This window comes from Triticum aestivum, chromosome 3D, assembly GCF_018294505.1.
Source record: "Triticum aestivum cultivar Chinese Spring chromosome 3D, IWGSC CS RefSeq v2.1, whole genome shotgun sequence".
Taxonomy (NCBI): domain Eukaryota; kingdom Viridiplantae; phylum Streptophyta; class Magnoliopsida; order Poales; family Poaceae; genus Triticum; species Triticum aestivum.
This window is the reverse complement of record NC_057802.1, coordinates 59,097,981-59,110,490: the sequence shown is the minus strand read 5'-3', so window position 1 is coordinate 59,110,490 and position 12,510 is coordinate 59,097,981.

The following is a 12,510-nucleotide window of genomic DNA, read 5'->3' as shown; positions in this document are numbered from 1 at the left end:
AGAGAAGTTGCTCCAGCATGGTACGCGGCTAGGCCAGACACGTTTCAGCCATTTAAAGGTTGCAGTGTCAGCAGACGGAGACGGTAAACGTAGATCTGGAGTTGATGACCTCGCTCCCAATGAACCACCATTCCAGGTGCCTGCTTTAACTTCGCGGATATGGTGTCTTGCTTGTATTCGAAAGGCCGAAGTCGGTCTTTATTAAGGTAAGGAAAGATATTTTTTACATGAACCACCATCCCGGGAGCACCAGAAGTCAAATGGCTAGTCAGGCAACTGGCCGAGCCAGTGACAAGCCCAGCACAGACAGGCATCACCTAGAAGCCAACTAAAAAGCCACGATGGTGGCGAAGCAGCCCGCCTCCCACCAGGCTCTCAGGTCCTAGATGATCAGGCTCACCACTCCAGCCGGATGTCTAGCTTGTATGGCTTCCAATTTGGTTAAATTGCATCTGCTTAGCTTACACACTATACCTTTGAATATGACATGCCTTCCTATTTTTGGTACATACTAGTACATCTGTCTATTAACCATGTTCTTACATCAAACTAATGTTCTTGTATATCTCTCATCAATCACTTATGATGAGGCAGTCAGGCAAGTGGACTACTGTGAGAAAATATCGTCATTTAAAGATTGCAGCGTCAGCCTCCCCACATGATTCTCAAGAAACAACAAGGCTAGATGAAGATAGTGAACGTAGCTCTATAGTTGATTACCGCATTTCCCCTACACTAGCATCGCAGGTGCTTGCTCTAACTTGGCAGCGTGATATGTGGTTGCATGTTGCATATGGTGTCTAGATTGTAATTCTTCCAATCTGGTTAAATTGCATGTGCTGTTCTGCTTAGTTTATACATTATAACTGTTAATGTGGCAAGCCTTACTGTTTTTAGTACATAGTACATCTGTCTATTAAGCATGTCCTTACATAAAACTATTGTTTTTTTGTATCCAGCATAAATCAATATGACGAGACACCTTTAGTATATGCAGTGTGATATTAGTTGCATCTTTCGTATGATTTATAGCATGCGGTGCTTCTAATTTGTTGAAATGCCATTTATGATGCGACGCTTTTAACTTGGCAGAGTCATATTGGTTGCATCTTTAATGTGGTGTCTAGCTTGCATTGCTTCTTATTTGTTGAAATGGTTTCTGCTTAGTTTACACAAACAGTTGTGAATATGCCATGTTGTTCTGTTTTTCGTATTATTCCATCCTGCAATCATGTGTTTGCCTTACATCAAAGTAGTGATTGTCAGTATCATGCACGAATTGCTTTTTCTTGTCGGTTTTACTTGACAATTCAAAATTAATAAAGCGGAAGGAAGTTAGCAAGGCAGCGGATGATGGTGCTCCTTCCAAACGGAGGGCCTCTACAGATTCTACTCCTCCATCCCCCAAGATGATTTCCAAGACAACACATTCATAGACACTCAACGTAGCTGTGTTGATGATGAGCACGTCTCCCCTAGTGCACCATCACATGTGCTCCCTCTAACTTGGCACTGTTATATGTGGTTGCATGTTATGTATGATGTCTAGCTTGTATTGCTTCTAATTTTGTTGAATTTCATCTGCTTACTTTACACATTGTACTTGTGAATAAGACATGTGTTCCTGTTTCTAGAACATACAATATCTGTCTATCACACCATGTTCTTACATCAAAGTACTAATGTTGTGTAACCTACAACAATCACTTATCATAAGACACGTTTGACTTGGGAGTGTGATATAGGTTACATCTCGCATTCTTTTCTAGCTTGTACTACTTCTAATTTGTTGAAATGGCACTTATGACGAGATAGTTTTAACTTGGTAGAGTGATATTCGTTGCATCTTTCATATGGTGTCTAGCTTTCATTGCTTCTAATTTGTTGAAATGCCTTCTCCTTAGTTTACACATATAAGCTGTGAATATGCAATGTTGTGAATATGCAATGTCACTAATGATGAGAGACCTTTAACTTGGTAGTGTGATGTTGTTTGCATCTTGCATATGATTTATTTCTTGTACTGCTTCACATTTGTTTAAACGGCATTTATGATGAGACACTGTTAACTTGGCAGAGTGATATTTGTAGCATCTTTCATATGGTGTCTACCTTCCATTGCATTGCTTCTAATTTAGTGAAATGTCTTCTCCTTAGTTTACACATCATAGTTCTTGTTATCTCATGTCGTCCTGTTTTTCATACATATTACATCCTCCTATCATGTGGTTGTCTAACATCAAAGTTCAGTTTGTCTGTATCACGCATCAATTTGTTCTGAAGAACTAAATTGGTATTCGTTTTTCTTGTCGGCTTGACTTAACATGGCACAGAGAAAGAGGAAGCAACACAGAATGACAGGGAAAGGGAAGCAGAAGAATCCTGCAGATTCTGCTGGTACTGATGGTGCAATAGAAGGTCAAAGTACAGCGGAAAATTGTACCAACAAGGTATCCCGTGCTACACGAGCTGCAGAACAAGCCAAACAGAAACAAATAGCTGCCACCAAACAAGCAGAGACAAACCTAGTTGTTGCAACACCTTCCACAGTACCACTAGCTGCACGATTTACTCGTTGGTCAACTCAGCTAGCAGCACGTTCCCAAGCTCCCTTGTCACCTGACACTACTTCCGAAGCACTCTTGACACAAGATGAGTTGGCAAGATCAGATGAACTTTGTGAGCTTCAACGGCAAGAAGGTAGTTGCTGGAGTCAAGTTACAGTTGCATGCTTCTTTATATGTAGTCTCACAGTTTGATGTACACTAACACTTCCTATGTTTGTTGTTGGACTAGCACCTAGGCGCAAGAGGAAACAAACATCAGGGATAATGCTCGACAGGTTAACTAAATCTAGAGGAGGAAGAATGGAGATCCGTTTTGAGGCAGGTTTAAAAAGGCCACGTGATGCTACAGAGTCAGCCAAGTTAGTATCAGAGGCAGCGGTTGCTGTTAGTCATGTACGTATCCTCCCAACATGGATTCAATGCAGGAATGACAAAGATGAAACCCAGTTCAACACCTTCCTCGACCATTTATCTGTAAGTATCACTACAAAAATATACACTTCCGTGATGATACGTGTTTGTCACAGTAGGTCACGTTTTCTGTCATGCATGTACATCCATGACAAATTTATGACAGAATCAAGATAGTCATACCTGTGCTGTCGTAGAAGTGTTCCATGACATTACCAAAATTATCATCACGGAAGTGTCCACTTCCATGACGATAAATTGTGCTTCACAGAAGTGCTCTCGTCAAGGGTGACCGACACGTGGCATCCACCGTAACGGAACGCCATTAAGCTATCGGGTCCGGTTTTGGATCCGATAACCCGTTAGCAGCCCCGACCAATGGGGATTTTCCACATGTAAAATCATCATTGGCTGGAGGGAACACGTGTTGGCTCACCGTTGGGACAGATGTCATCCACTCATTGGACCCAAAGCGCCTATGATACGCCGACACGTGGCACGGCCCAACAGAGCCCCATTCGTGTGAAAAGGCCGGCCCATTTGACTTGGTCAAAAGGTGGCGGGCCGGCCCACGGCAAGCCTGTTAACGGCCTATTCGCATATAGCCCATTTACAGCCCGCTATCCCAGGGCCCGTTTACGGCCTATCCGAATTAGGCCCAGTAGCGTCATCTAGGCCGTCCAATATAATTCCAGCCCATTTTAACTTTCGGGCCATGTATGGGCCATGACGTCTTTCGGGCCATATGAGGCCCTTAGTAACCCTCGGCCCCTTAACAGCCCGTGGTAAAACTGGCCCGTAATGAACAGTGTATCACTTTATACCCATTAACGGCCCATTATTCCGTTGGGCCATTTCCAGCCCATGATATCTTTCGGCCTTCTCAGGGCCCATTTATTCTTGGGCTCATTTCCAGCACTCGGTTACTTACGGCCCGTTACTGTCATTTTCTGCTTGTGGGCCAAATTCAGCCAGTGGTTACAGTCGGCCCGTTTGTGGCCCGTTAATACGTTGGGCCGTTTTCATGTCGAAAAAAACCCGTTGGGCTGTTTTCATAGAGTTATCAAATACGGCCAATAAACGGCCCGTTATTGTCCATGAATAGTATGGCCCATGATCGGCGAAATGACGATACGCCCAGTAGAAGGCCCATGGATCCTACGGCCCGTAAAACTCCCATGGATCGTACGACCCGTAGAAGTCCCATGGATCCTACGGCCCGTATAGAAGGCCAAGGGATCCTACGGCCTGTAGAAGGCCCATGGATCATACGGCCCGCAGGAGGCCCATGGTTACAACAGTCCGTGTGTTGCCATGATTATTTTGGCCTAGTTTCCAAAATAGGTTATTGTGGCCACTAGAAAAACACAGAAAAAGAACTGCAGGGACTACAAGCAAACAACTAAACAAGACAATAAGGAAATAAATAAGCAAGCAATGAACACTAGCCTATTACCGCTATTACACATATTACATCCACTGGGCATCAAAGTTCGCCACCAGTGCAAATATAGGGAACAAAGCAGCATATTAGATACACTGGCCGTCAAAATTGGCCACCAGTGCAAATAAACGCGGCAGCAAAACAAGAGCATAACTGAAACAACTTCATAAGAGCTAAAGAAACATGGTATCCACCATGCCGGCAATAAGCTTAGCTAGCTTATTAGCTTTGTCCTGTTTGGCGCTAAAATCCTCCAACGCTTGCTGTTGCACCAGAAAGTATGCATCTGAATGCTCCAGGGACTTCTGCAGTCCTTCCGCTTCTTGTCGCAGCACAGCTGATTGATGTCTTTCAGCTTGTATTTGAGACTCAAGAAACCGAACTGATTCAGACAGTGAGTTTGAGTAGCTTGTGCAAGTGGTAGTGGCCAGTAACTCCAACACTAAACCAATACAGGACTTTGGGGTTGTCTCACTGTCTTCGAGATAGTCTTCCTTAGCTGTTTTATCAGCTTTGTTGGAGACCAACAAGGATGTGTCACTATCCTGAACCTTATCTGCATTACTTCCTTTACCATTGCTTAATAAGGCACTCTTCCCCAATATTCTGCCAGCATTCTAAAAGAAGAAGCAAGCAGACACATAACAGTTTAGCATGTACTAGTATATGAAACTCATTTCGGTGAACCAGTTCATTAGTAAGGTGGACAGGATTAAACTACCGAGTCTTCTATTGCCAAGTACTAGTACATAATAAAAGCATCAAACAAACATATATCTATGTCCTATGGTCACTGCATTGTCTTGCCAAATCAAAATAGAGACACGGTTCAAATCATATCAGTTCAAGACAAAGCAGCAGTGAAATAATACAAAGCGTGGGAAACTACACGGCACAACAAGATTTCAGATGGGTAACACAGGTCTACATGTACAACAACACTATTGGCTATGTTGTGATGCTAGTAATGTGCATGATATGAGAAGTCAACTGTATACACAATTGAAATTGAAATCAACAGAGCTATTGATAAGAGAAAGCCTGTTAAAGAAACATGCGTGAACATACCTTCTGTGCCATTGAAGTTTCGATTGGATCCTTCAATTTAAAAATAAGTTTGTATGAGTAACTACAGTGATACAACAGCAAAGCAGTATGCACGATAGCAATCATAGTTAAAAAAGGCGCGCCTAAGCGAGCGCTTAAGCGCGCCTAGGCTGTAGGCGGCCGCGAAACGCATTGCACATAACTACATTTAATCTGTGCATAACTGCGCATAGGCATGCGCTTTGGTCAGTAAAGTGCAAGGCGGTGGCAAAACACACAATTAACGCCTAACGCTTTTTTGAACTATGATAGCAATGGAATCTTAAATTAGAACAGTTGTTCTTCGGGTTTAGGCACTTGTTCTACATGAACAGAGTACAGTAAGACGCAACAATATAGTACTTAAAATAGAAAATGAGCTCATAGACCTTACCACATTCTTGGTTTGGGACCAGTACAGAACAAGGCGTTCCCAATCATCGTCCAGTAAATGTGTCTCAGGAGAATGTAAGGGAATTTGATGAGTTTCTTTGTCGGTGAAGTACGTTTTCTTCAGGTAATTCCGATACTGCCACCAAGCATTCTTGAAGATAGCAGAGGTATTAGCACAGGTTACCTCATCCTGAGTTTCCAAATCGGTCCTTCTCTATAGAGAAAAATGGGAAAATTTGTTGTATTATAACCATCATGGAGGTAGGATGTATGGGACAAAGCAAAGTAATTGCCATGAATAACATTACTTACACATAACTCCAGGACAAACACCTGCAACTGGCATTTTCCTTCATCTTCAGTATAATATTTCCTAGATGGGAAGATACGCACATACGATTTAACAACATCAAATGTGATAGATGCTAAACTACGACTAGCTGGTTGTGCTTCCTCCACAGGAATAGGCGTACTAACTGGTGGAGTTGGGGTTCGCTGTGGTAGTACTGGCCCTTTGGGCACTGGAGCTGCCATACTAACTGCTCTTGTTTGGGAGCTCTGTGGTGGAGATGGTGCTGTGTCAACAGGAACTGGGTTACTATCTGCTCGGGTTGGGGTTAGATTGGGTGAAGCTGGTTCTCTGTCCATCGCAGTAGGGGTACAATCTGCGAGAGTTTGGGTTATGTGTGGTAGTGATGGTTCTCGTGCATGTAGAATCGGGGTGATATCTCCACCAAGAGGTAGCACTGTTTTATTTGAAGACCGTGTTTTTAGTCCGCTAGATGCTGGCATCACCCGCTCCAATTCAAATGGCTGATAAACAGGAAACATAGTTGAATGTACAGACATTGTATGAGAGACAGATGCAATAGATAGTGTGGAAAAAAGAGGGCATGAAATAGTTGACATGTATATTGTTTAACTAAAACGGATAGCATGACATAATTTCACATATATGATGTCTATCTAAACTGGATAGCATAGCATAACATAATTCAAAGATATGATGAATAACTAAACAGGATCACATGACATAATTCACCTACATGTTATCTAAGTAATCAGGATCACATCATTTAATGCACATATGTGATTTATATGCTAAACAGAGGGCATTAGATATGATGTCTGAACTAAGAACATGGTGTTGAATATTGTGTATATGATGTCTAATCTATGCAATGCAAGACACCATATGCATGATATGAGCAGTATAACCGTGCCAAGTTAGAGCATACACCTCGGTGGGGGAATAGGACTGGTCATCTATCTCTGAATCCATCTCTGAGGAGCTATCGGGACCCAACAAGAGATCTGCTTCGACAGGTAGCACTGTCTGCGCTGAAGGCCTTGTTTTCACTCCAGATTTTTCAATCGCCCACACAAATGGCTGATTCACAGGAAGAGTGGTTTAAGTACAAACATTGTCGACAAATGGAAATGTAATGAAGAAAAGGATGGGCAAGATATCATTCAAATATATGATGCCTGGTTAAACAGGATGGCATTGCACATTTCACGTATATTATGGCTGGCTAAAAGACATGAGACTGCACAATTCCCATATATGATATAGAAACTAAACAGGTGGCATTACAGAACATGTCTAAACTAAGCAGATGACATATATGATGTCAAAAGTAGGCATTGCAAGGCAACATATGCATGATATGACTAACATCATCATGCCAAGGTAGATCAAACGCCTTGGGGGTAATTAGGAGTGGTCAGCGGCATCTGAATCCGCCTCAGAACAGATATCTTCCTCTGGATTACAATCTGGAGAGGGGTGGGGAGGGTTTGCCATTGAACCCACCATGGAGCGATGTCTGCATGACATTGTATTGCCGTGCAAAACTCTTCTCTTTTTCTCTACATGTTCAGCATGACTGTGTACAATATCTTACATGCATACGAAAAAATATGGTGAGATTATGTAAGGAGAGCATGCAGAAATTTAGAGTGATGGTAACAACTAGTGGATGGATCCAAAAATAATGATAGCAGGCTGATGATTGCTTTAATTTAATAAAAAGACAGATGATGATTGCTTTACTATTTGTTTCCCACCCAAGATGAAAAACATAGGCATACCCTAGGTGAACCAGATATTAGACAGAGATACTATTCATTGCTTCCTCGATATGTGTCGTAAGACGTCAAGGCTAAAGCAGCCCCGGTGAGCCGTAAGACGTCAAGGCTGAAGCAGCACAAGACAGACATCGTAAATCTCAAGTGGGATTCTAATAGCATCTCCAATAGATGATGTAAAATAGATGTAAAATTTACATCACCAAAAACCACCTGACTAGAACAGATGAGGTAAAAACTGTTGACTCTGAACTTAACTGTCGAAACTGAAATTTACTATGGAATCTGAATGTTACTGTCGAAACTGAACGCAATTGTAGCAGAGAGGCACTTGACATGTAGTTTAGGGAGGGCCTGCAGTTCATCTTCAACCTGCACCCCCCTAAGCCGCCAGCCACCACCGGCCGAACCGCCGGCCCCAGCGCCGCCTCGCAGCCCCGAAACAACTCCCGACCGCCGGTCCGCCGCCGCCCCGACCAGCCTTATAGGCCCCCCGCCACCACCCTGAACCCTAAGATAGATAGTGGGGTACCTCTCCGGCGAGCCCCCGTCCCCGCTGCGGGTGGTTCTTCCTTAACTCTGGCGAGCCCCCCCCCACCCCCTGAAAATCGACTGACCCAAAAGTCGATTCAGTCGACTAAAGTGTAGCTAAATTGGAGCAGAGCAGCAGCACGAGCGAGGGGGAGAGCAGCAGCAGCAGCGCGAGCGAGCGAGCGAGAGCCGGAGCAGCAGCAGCTGGGCGAGCGAGCGATCGAGCGAGAGCCGGAGCAGCAGCAACATCGCGAGCGAGCGAGCGAGAGCCAGAGCAGCAGCATCAGATCCGGCTGGTGTGGACGCCGCCGCCGAAGGGGCCTCGCACTGGGGGAGAACCGCCGTGGAGATGTCGCCCGCGGCGCCGGCTACAAGGTAGCCACTCCATGGGGGTGCGGGATGGAGCACCGTCGGCGCCGGGAGGTCAAGCTAAGGAGAAGGTGCGATGCGATGAGTGTACGACCTCTTTGGTAGCGCCTAATACGTCTCCAACGTATCTATAATTTATGAAGTATTCATGCTATTATATTATCCATCTTGGATGTTTATGGGCTTTATTAAACACTTTTATATTACTTTTGGGACTAACCTATTGACCTAGAGCCCCGTGCCAGTTCCTGTTTTTTTTCCTTGTTTCAGTGTTTCGAAGAAAAGGAATATCAAACGGAGTCGAAACGGAATGAAACCTTCTGGAGAAGTTATTTTTGGACAGAAAGCAACCCGGGAGACTTGGAGTGCATGTCAGGAAAGCAACGAGGGAGGCACGAGGCAGGGGGGCGCCCACCCCCCTGGGCGCGCCCTCCACCCTCGTGGGCCCCTCGTGGCTCCCCTGATGTATTTCTTCCGCCTATATATATCCATATACCCTAAAACCTTTAGAGAACAGAATAGATCTGGAGTTCCACCGCCGTAAGCCTTTGTAGCCACCAAAAACCAATCGGGACCCTCTTCCGGCACCCTGCCGGAGGGGGGAACCCTCACCGGTGGCCATCTTCATCATGCCGGCGCTCTCCATGATGAGGAGGGAGTAGTTCACCCCCGGGCTGAGGGTATGTACCAGTAGATATGTGTTTGATCTCTCTCTCTCTCGTGTTCTTGATTTGGCACGATCTTGATGTATCGCGAGCTTTCCTATTATACTTGGATCTTATGTTGCTTCTCCCCCTCTACTCTCTAGTAATGGATTGAGTTTTCCCTTTGAAGTAATCTTATCGGATTGAGTCTTTAATGATTTGAGAACACTTGATGTATGTCTTGCCGTGCGTATCTATGGTGACAATGGGATATCACGTGATTCACTTGATGTATGTTTTAGTGATCAACTTGCGGGTTCCACCCATGAACCTATGCATATGGGTTGGCACACGTTTTCGTCTTGATTCTCTGGTAGAAACTTTGGGGCACTCTTTGAGGTTCTATGTGTTGGTTGAATAGATGAATCTGAGATTGTGTGATGCATATCGTATAATCATACCCACGGATACTTGAGGTGACATTGGAGTATCTAGGTGACATTAGGGTTTTGGTTGCTTTGTGTCTTAAGGTGTTATTCTAGTACGAACTCTAGGGTTGTTTGTGACACTTATAGGAATAGCCCAACGGATTGATTGGAAAGAATAACTTTGAGGTGGTTTCGTACCCTACAATAATCTCTTCGTTTGTTCTCCACTATTGGTGACTTTGGAGTGACTCTTTGTTGCATGTTTAGGGATAGTTATATGATCCAATTATGTTATTATTGTTTAGAGAACTTGCACTAGTGAAAGTATGAACCCTAGGCCTTGTTTCCTAGCATTGCAATACCGTTTACGCTCACTTTTACCACTTCTTAGCTTGCTGTTTTTATATTTTCAGTTTACAAAAACCTATATCTACCATCCATATTGCACTTGTATCACCTTCTCTTCGCCGAACTAGTGCACCTATACAATTTACCATTGTATTGGGTGTGTTGGGGACACAATAGACTCTTTGTTATTTGGTTGCAGGGTTGCTTGAGAGAGACCATCTTCATCCTACGCCTCCCACGGATTGATAAACCTTAGGTCATCCACTTGAGGGAAATTTCCTACTGTCCTACAAACCTCTGCACTTGGAGTCCCAACAACGTCTACAAGAAGAAGGTTGCGTAGTAGACATCAAGCTCTTTTCTGGCGCCGTTGCCGGGGAGGCTAGGTAAGGTGCACTCACACCCTGTCAATCAAGATCTTTTCTGGCGCCGTTGCCGGGGAGGTGAGTGCTTGAAGGTATATCATTAGATCTTGCAATCGAATCTTTTTGTTTCTCGTTTTATCACTAGTTTAGTCTATAAAAGAAAACTACAAAAAAATGGAATTAAGGTTACCTCATATGCTTCATCTTTTTAATGTCTTTCGTGAAAATGATGGAAAGGAAAATTGTGCTCAAGTACTAGAAGAAGAATTACATAGAATGCTTGGCATAAAATATGTGAATAATGAGCATGATTGCAATGTTGTTAGTATGAATTCCTTGAATACCCATGATGCTAATGATATGCAAAGCCACAAGCTTGCGGATGCTATGTTTGATGAAGATGATATTTTTAGTCCCCCAAGTTTTGATGAGCAAATTTATTATGATGAAAGCATGCCTACTATCTATGATGATTATTGTGATGACACGTATGCTATAAAGAATAATGATAACCATGAAACTTGTCATCTTGATCTTGATTTTCAATCACATGATAGTTATTTTGTTGAGTTTGCTCCCACTATTATTCATGAGAAGAAATTTGCTTATGTGGAGAGTAATAAAAATTCTATGCTTGTAGATCATGAAAAGAATGCTTTATGTGCTGGTTATATTGTTGAATTCATTCATGATGCTACTGAAAATTATTATGAGGGAGGAATATATGCTTGTAGGAATTGCAATAATATCAAGTTTCCTCTCTATATGCTTAAAGTTTTGAAGTTATGCTTGTTTTGCCTTCCTATGCTAGTTGATTGTTGTTCCCATAAGTGGTTTTCTCACAAAATCCCTATGCATAGGAAGTGGGTTAGACTTAAATATGCTAGTCATATTCTTCATGATGCTCTCTTTATGTTTCAATTCTTACCTTTTATATGAGCATCATTGAAATCATCATGCCTAGCTAGGGGCGTTAAACGTTAGTGCTTGTTGGGAGGCAACCCCAATTTTATTTTAGTTTCTTGCTTTTTGGTTCTGTTTAGTAATAAATAATTGATCTAGACTCTGGTTAGATGTGGTTTTATGTTTTCATTAGTGTTTGTGCCATGTAAGACTTATAGGATCTTCTTGGATGATAGTTATTTGATCTTGCTGAAAATTCCAGAAACTTTCTGTTCACGAAAACAATTGTTTAAAATCACGAGAACGTGATAAAATACTGATTCCAATTGCAGCAGATCAATAATCAAATTATCTAGGTCGTCCTATTTTGGTAGAATTTTTTTAGTTCCAGAAGTTTGCGTTAGTTACATATTACTACAGACTGTTCTGTTTCTGACAGATTCTGTTTTTCGTGTGTTGTTTGCTTATTTTGATGACTCTATGGCTAGTAAAATAGTTTATAAACCATAGAGAAGTTGGAATACAGTAGATATTACACCAATATAAATAAAGAATGAATTCATTACAGTACCTTGAAGTGGTGTTTTGTTTTCTTTCGCTAACGGAGCTTACGAGTTTTCTATTGAGTGTTGTGTTGTGAAGTTTTCAAGTTTTGGGTAAAGATTCGATGGACTATGGAATAAGGAGTGGCAAGAGCCTAAGCTTGGGGATGCCCAAGGCACCCCAAGGTAATATTCGAGGACAACCAAGAGCCTAAGCTTGGGGATGCCCCGGAAGGCATCCCCTCTTTCGTCTTCGTTCATCGGTAACTTTACTTGGAGCTATATTTTTATTCACCACATGATATGTGTTTTGCTTGGAGCGTCATTTTATTTAGCTTTGCTTGCTGTTTGAATAAAATACCAAGATCTGAAATTCTTAAATGAGAGA